The following is an 8259-nucleotide window of genomic DNA, read 5'->3' as shown; positions in this document are numbered from 1 at the left end:
TTATAGTCCTAGATAAATGTGGTGAAGAAGTCGAATGGTTGAGCAACTTCGTAGAGGATATTCCAAGATGGTGCAAAAATGTGCGTGCAATTTGCATATATTATGACAATCAATTAGCAATAGAAAGGACACAGAGCAACATGTATAATGGTAAGTCTAGACATATACGTCGTAGACACAATACCATTAGACAACTACTCTCAACTGGAGTTATCACAATTGACTATGTTAGGTCAAAAGATAATATTGCGGATCCGCTAACTAAAGGGTTAAATAGAGAGTTAGTTGAAAAATCATCGAAAGGAATGTGACTCAAGCCCTTGAAAGAATAAATCATTACAAAGGAAACCCAACCTAGTTGACTGGAGATCCTAAGATCTAGGTTCAAATGGACAACCTAACTGTAAAGACTTAATAAAATCACTGTGGAGGTATCACCTCCTATCCATTTCTATGATATAACAGTGATGTCCGTAAGAATGAAGGTTAAGAAATAGGTTTTTAATGATTCTTACGCGTCGAAAATCGAGCCAAGTAATGAGGGTTACTTGTAATAAGAAATCACTTATTAGAGAAAGAAGTGGGACCGCTTCTAAAAAAATTGTGTGGGGCTCAATTCTTAGAAACTCTTACAGAACCAGACATATATTCATGGCCAAAATGAACATGATAATGATAACTGAAGGGTGTTGGGAAGAATCCTGTGTGAAGTTTATCATCATTTACACAAACGGCAGAACAGTTCGAAGACATCGCGTCTACTGGCCAGCCAGTAAAATAAATATGCTTTCACAAGGGAAGGTTCAAAGGGTAACACCTACCTATCCTATGCAGGTTTCAACCGTTGAATTTTATCACCAGTCTTATGTCTCACGTTTCGTGTCTCTTCCAATTTTCATTCATGTGGGGGATTGTTGGAAAAATGAGTGAATTGGCTCAATTTTGGGACAATTTTCGGTGGGACCCGTTGGTCCAATTTGGAATATCAAATTTGATATGTGTTCTCCTCCGTGAGAACATCGAAATCATGTATTTATTTGCCAAAAATGAAGCTCGGGTAAATGAGAAATTGGAGTCTAAAGTGGACCATTGGAAATGGTCTATGTTAGTGGGAAAACTTTGTCCCACATAGAAAAAACATGGAAACCAAAACCACTTTATATATGACTATGCATTGGAATGGTGTGATCACGTATAGCATAGAGGCTCTCTCCACGCGCGCCCACAGGGGGGTGCAAATCACGGATAGAAATAGCTTTCGGACCTTGAACTTGGGTGCGTGCCGACCTGCGCACACGAATGTGAGACCGAACGGAGCAAAAACTGACCGGTTTGGATTGTCCGCATTTTGCAATTTTTTTTTTGTGATTTTTCCAAATGACTTTTGAGTGTCTGAAACTCCTAAAACTCCAATGGTCGAAACCGAAATGTAACTCCAAAAACTGCAATGGTTAATGCAGAAAACTGAGGGTTAGATTCAGTTTATATAATTCACTCAATTTTCAGCAGTTCATACACTGAAATTTTTGTCTGCAATTTCCATTCCTGCTTTCTGTTTTGTTCCTTCTCATTCCAGTAAGGTGATATTGTTTGAACACTCGCCCAGTTCGCCGAAGTAGAATCGCGGTGCTCCGATTCTACTGGTTACCGTTGTATCCTGGGAGACAGACGCTCGAACTAAACCTCTAGAATCACGGTGAGAGGGCGAATTTGTCTTTAAGAAAACTGTGTTTACACAAGCCTCGGGTTGAAATTATATTTGCTATTTATTTAGTTTGCAATTTTGTATATTTATTTATTTAATTTGTAACATACTCGAAATTTATATTAGAAATAGATAAATAAAATAAACTGTTTTTTTTAATTCGTTATATGTGTGAAAAATGGATTTCATATATACGATATTTCTATTTATAAGTGAAAAATTTTGGTGTTATTTTATTTAGTGTATGAATAAAAACACTCTATGCAAATTTTTTGTGCAAATACGGTGAGTTTCGCCTGCAAACACAGTAAGCTGCCATATACGGTAAGTTACACTGTCAAATACGGTGACTTGCACTGTCAAATACGGTGAGTTGCAAATACAGTGAGTTGCACTGCTATATACGGTAAGCTATTGCCAAATACGGTAAATGTGAATCCGGTGCCTAAAACACAAATACAGTATATGAGAGCCCGATTCCACTTCATACACTACCGATTAAATATAACAACAATTAGAACCATATTATAATAATTTATTTTTTATTTTTTTATTTTTATTTTTTTTCACACTGCAGCTCTCATCATGCAGTCAAATTGCAATTAGTGCTAACACCTAATAGTTTCTATTCTAGTCAAATCCACTTTTGGAGGCATTTGGCAAATGCAAGAACTATTAGAAATGGTAATTCAAGGTATTGTCCATGACTTTTTATATCAGAAATTAGTTATGTTATCGAGGATGTGTAATCTGTTTATGTTCTCTCATAAAGTAAAATTAAGTTTTACTGTTTAAGCCATTATTCGACATTTTTTTAATTAAAAGCTTTCTTAATCAAAATTTGTTGTGTTTCCTCCATCATATTTGGCTGCTTCATCTGGTTTTTGTCAAACCATTTTAATTATTTGTGTACTTAATCCGTGTGCAATTTGAAACGTGTAAGTGGAAGTGTAATATATTACAGTTTATATTGGTATATTCAGTGCACATTCTCAGCTTCTTCTGGCACGAGGACTTTGTTGAAGTCCACATTTTATTATTTTTGTCTAATTTGATTTAGCTGCTATTGTAGCATATTAATCCTTTGACCAATTTAAGCCCCTGTTTGACAATTATTATTTTCAAACTCTTTTTTCTATATGCTCGTTTTCAATTATACATTCACATAATAAAATATTCTATACGTAAATTCAAAATTTTTTCTTATTTTTTAGCCACACATTTTGCTAAGATCACTATTCAAAACTTTTTTTTCCTCTACAAATAATGGTGGTCAAACGGGGACTAAATAAAACACTAAACATCTATTTTGTTCGGTCTTTTTCATGACTTGTTGACTTCCAAGAGTAACGCATTATAGTTATTCTGGTTAGCAGATGATATTACTTCTGAAGATTTTGTCGGCTTTGTGTTTATTTGTCTACATAAATATTGTAGTGGTGATGTTGGGAATGGTAACAACTTGAGTGCAATCACAATTTCTTTCACCTCGTGAAATCGTTGAAACATACACGGTATAGTATATGAGTTGACTAGACGAGCTCATGGTTTTGCATAACTCAGATGAAATGTTTAATCTTAAGATGTTGGAGATCGATGCTTCATTGGGATACCATCTTTCATACCTTTTCTCATTTATTTATTTTGACGGAAAATTCATGAATATAAATGACTCCGTTACCTTTTTATATATCAAAATTTTCTTTTGATTATTTATTGGATATACTTTATAAATGGGATATATTTTTCGGCTTGTATCTTATTTTTCTATAAAATTTTGCGTACTGAATTGCCTTAAAATTTTTCCGCCTCAATAACTTTCAATAACTATTTCCTTTTTACGCATTTGCTATATTTGTATATAATACGCATCAAATCTGAAATGATTTTCATTCATGTACTTACGTATAATTTGTTTTAGCCTTTCATAGCACCAGTCACATACATTAATAATTATCTCCAATAAAAATAAATTGCTCTTTTCTTGTTAATAAAAATAAATAAATTATTATTCTGTATTCACACTAAAGCTTGCCCTATTATAGACTCACACAAAATAGTAAATACTAAACACATAGATACCTAAGAGGGGTGTATTCAATTGAAACTTTTAATATTTTTTGGGGATTTAAAAAAGTTCGAGGATATTCAATTGAGACTTTTATAGACTTTTAAAAATTCTCTAAAAGTCACGGGGTATTCAAGTGAAACTTTTATGGATTTTTAAAAAATCTCTAAAAGTTACTGTGTATTCAATTAAAACTTGAGGCATTTTCAAGAATGTCCAATTTTAAGGCTTTCAGTTGAAAAGTGTCCACTTATTTGGATTTAGTGCCAACTTTTCTATCATGCCCATAATGAAAAAATGGAGCAATTGAATGTCGTTCTCGACATTTTTTTTCAATTTGTCACGAATTTCGAGAAGTATCTTTCATGATAAGTTACATTAAAATAATGTTTCTCGACATTTCATATGTCATTCTCGACATTTGAATATCGTTTCATTTGTCTAGAATGGCATTTCATTTTGAATATGACATTTCTCTACATTTAAAATATAGTTCTCGACATTTCTGAGTCAATGAAAAACATAGCATTTATTGTGATTTGACATGTATGCTTTTGAAATAAATATGGTAGGTTATATGTCAAAATTTTATTAGTCAATAACAATTTTGCAAAAATGTCCATTTTTTTTTTGTCTTAGTGTGGAATTATAAATTGTTAATAAGGGTATTTTGGTCTAAATTCTTCCAAAATAGACATTTTTGAAATGATGGACATTTTTGCAAATGACTAGGTGAAAATGGACATCCTGTGAAATTTCCTCTTAAAACTTTTAAGAAGTTTCTATAAGTCTTGAGGTGTTCAATTTTTAATGACTTTTGGATGCTTTTATAAAAGTCTTTGGAGTACTAATTTTTAAGCAAAAAGTACTCATAAAATTTTAAAATTTGCCAGTCATTAATCAAGAAATTTTGGGAGACTTTCACAATTTTTTTTCAATCATTTTTCTTTAAATTTCTATAGACGTGTATGATTAAAATTTATTTTGTTCTATTAAATATATTTATTTCCATTTATCTTTCTTTTTTATTATTTATCTCTATTTTATATGAAAAAATTAAATTGAATTCTGTAGCCTTTTTTCATTCATTTTTTTGGTGAAAAATATTTATATTTTAATTGAATTTTAAAATTTTATATGAAAAATTTATAATTAAATTTAAATATATTTATTTTTAAAAGTGTACTATACTAATAATATTGAATCATATATATTTATAATTTGTATTATTATTTATTTAATTAACATCTTAAATTTTTATTTTTTTCAAATCTTTTTTATTATATGGGAAGAAGGGGAAGGATAGGAAATTGTGGAAACTAACACCTCCTATATGAGAATTTCACATCATTATACAAGATCAACGTGAATTTTATTTTAAATGAAAGTTTTCAAAAAAAATTTGAATTCTATAAAAATCTTTAAAAATTTTAAAATGAAAGTTCATTGAAGTCTACAAAGAACTTCCACTAATTCCATACAAATATATAAAAGATTCACGAAATTCACAAAAGTCATCACTTTAAAAAAGTCCTAATTAAATACACTAATCTAACATAATTTGACTTTATAAAAGCATACCCGAATAATCTACCATAATATAACTTTATAAAACAGAAATAATATGTATTAACTTATCCACTCTTCAAGATTTTCCTTACACATCAACACTCAAATTCAAAAAGAAAAAAAATCATATAAATCAAAACTGACAAAACATATAATTATATAACGAAATGAAATTGAATGAAATATTAAGGCCTTGTTTGGCCCCCATTATTTGGATTTATAATGAGGGAAATAATATTTTTTTGAAGATTGTGTGGTTGAAAAATTTTCAATTTGAGTGTAATATTATTTTATTGAAGATTGTGTGGGTGAAAGTATGAAAGAGAAAAAATTAAATGAAATTGAAAATTTTTAAAGGGGGGCCAAACGGGGGTTACATATCTTGATAGGTTCCCTGACTATTGTGCTTCAATTAATGAATTCCCCTTTGGAGATCAAGGATTGGGGAATTGATGAAGTAGTTTAGGAGAGAAAAATTGGAATAATAAACTGTTTATTGAATTGCTAAAAGAGTTAACAACTGATGATGAAATAAAACAACAACTAAATGACAATTCCGAGACTTTAGAGAGGCCTGGATCTTTCCTAATTGGCTCTACCCACCACTCAATATTTTCCTCCCTAATACATTCTACCTCTTCTCTATTTACAAGTATTTTGTAACAAACTCTAACATAATTTGTTATTATTAATTGCTTCTCAATTTTCCTGGGTCTTTCTAGAGTTTGATAACATCTATCATTATGCATCGCCCCCAAATTCACCAAGTGTAGGTGAGTACGCTTGTTGCATCTGTTAACTCATGTAGTCAATTGACCACCTAGAATTAGAATGTTGTCTATACAAATCCCAAAACCAACTGAACCTACCGCAGGAATTTCACTTGTCATTGCCGGTGGTCGAAGCATTGTAACAATGCTAGTTTTGGGTGGATGATTTGTATTGAGTCGGTTGAGATATAAGGGTGAGTGTATGGGCATAAGTATGGGCCATTAAAAAAGTTTGGGCTGCTAAAAATTTTTTTATTTCTATTTGGGCTTAAACTCATTCAGGCCTGCTTTACCAATTTGATTCTTATTTTCCAAGTGTTGGGCTAACTCCCTAATAAAGCCCAAACCCCCAAGCTTTGGCCCCCTGACTTTAATTGATTTCAGCCCAGTAATACAATAGTCTTCCGTCGCTTCAGAAATTGTCGGCAATGGAGCTTCAATTCCTTCCGAAACTAGCATTTCAGCCTACAATCGCGTGGCTTTGCCTTACTTGGTTTTCTATACGGTTATGGCTATTAGTAATTGCCCCATTTTCATCCAGTTCATGTATACGCTGCTTGACCTTCTTCTACCCTTGCTCGTTTCAATTTTTTCATCATCAAGTCGAGCTTCTCCATCATGATAAACAATACCATCTTAATTTAAGATTTTAGTGCTTTTCAGATCTTCCTATATTTCCAACTGAATTTTATTAATTTCAATTCATCCTATTTCATCATTTCCGGGGTGAAGGTATTCCCACTCAAGTGGATATACCTATCAAAAAAAGAAAAAAAAAAAAAGAAAAAAGAAAAAGAAATGCACATCGAAAAATCCTTCTCAATTTCTATTCAAGTTCTTCATAACTCTTGGGCTCAGGAATTCGTCTCCAATTTATTGACTCGATCTTCTAGTTGCTTTTCTTCATTAGATGTAATGCCCCAAGGCCAGAATAGTTGCTTTGATACCATTTTGATAAGTTCCCCTGCTGTTGTGCTTCAATTAATGGATTCCCCTCTGGAGATCAAGGACTGGTTAGATACAATTTAGTAACTGGGGAATTGATAAAGTCGTCTAAGTGAGAAAAAGTGTAGTAATAAACTGTTTATTGAATTGCTAAAAGAATTAACAACAAGTGATGAAATGAAAACGGCAATTAAATGACAATTCCAAAACTTTTGAGAGGCTTGGAGCTCAACCCACTACTCAATATTTTCCTCCGTAATACATTCCACCTCTTACCTATTCATAAATATTTTGTAACAAAATCTAACAGAATTTGTTATTATTATTATCTGTTTCTCAATTCTTCTAGGTCATTTTAAAGCTTGAGAGGAGTCTATCATATCCGTATATAGTAAATCAAAAATTTTAATACAATAATGAAATTTGATCTTTCAAAAATTTCAGAAAATTTTAAAGGATGAAAACAACTATTGATAATTACCATAAACAAACAAAGAAATTCATGTAATCAGTAGTTATATCTCATTTTCATGGTAATTAAAATTCACTGCGCAAATCTTTCCTATCATTTCAAAGTAGACATTTGCTCCCTTTATTTCTACATTTTCTTGTGTCGTCGGTCTTTTCCATCTCGTTCGGTCAATTTCTTCCATCAAATAATAGTAATTGGTGCAAAACATCTTTATCGTTTTCCTACAATACACAAATCGTCCTATCATTGTTATTTTGACATTTGAACCCTCAAATCTACATTTATTTGTGTAAAAGGTACTTATCGTCTATTTTATCCATTAAAGCATTGTAAAATGACTAATTTATTCTCTTCTTTAATAAACAAATAGAAAAGAAAAAATACGAAAAAAAAGAATTGTCAACTAGAGTTCCAAATTTTTTAAAAAGTACAAACGAATTTCATGTAAAACAATTTACAACATACTAATTAAAAAAATTTATGTTGTCTTTTCAATTAACCCCACCTACCTCCATCCGATGCCCTACGCTCGACCACCATAACCAAAAAAAATAATTAAAAAGAAAATAAAAGTATAAAAAAATGTGAGAAAAGGATTAAAAATAGAAAAATAATTTTTTTTATTATTAAACAATGGCTCTTCCCCATCCAATTCTGCACCCTAACATTGACTACTACCACTACCACCATCGCCATCCATTCTCCGTATCCCACTACGAAACCGTCGATA

Source organism: Olea europaea, chromosome 13 (genome assembly GCF_002742605.1).
Source record: "Olea europaea var. sylvestris chromosome 13, O_europaea_v1, whole genome shotgun sequence".
NCBI lineage: Eukaryota > Viridiplantae > Streptophyta > Magnoliopsida > Lamiales > Oleaceae > Olea > Olea europaea.
This window is presented reverse-complemented; position numbering follows the sequence as displayed.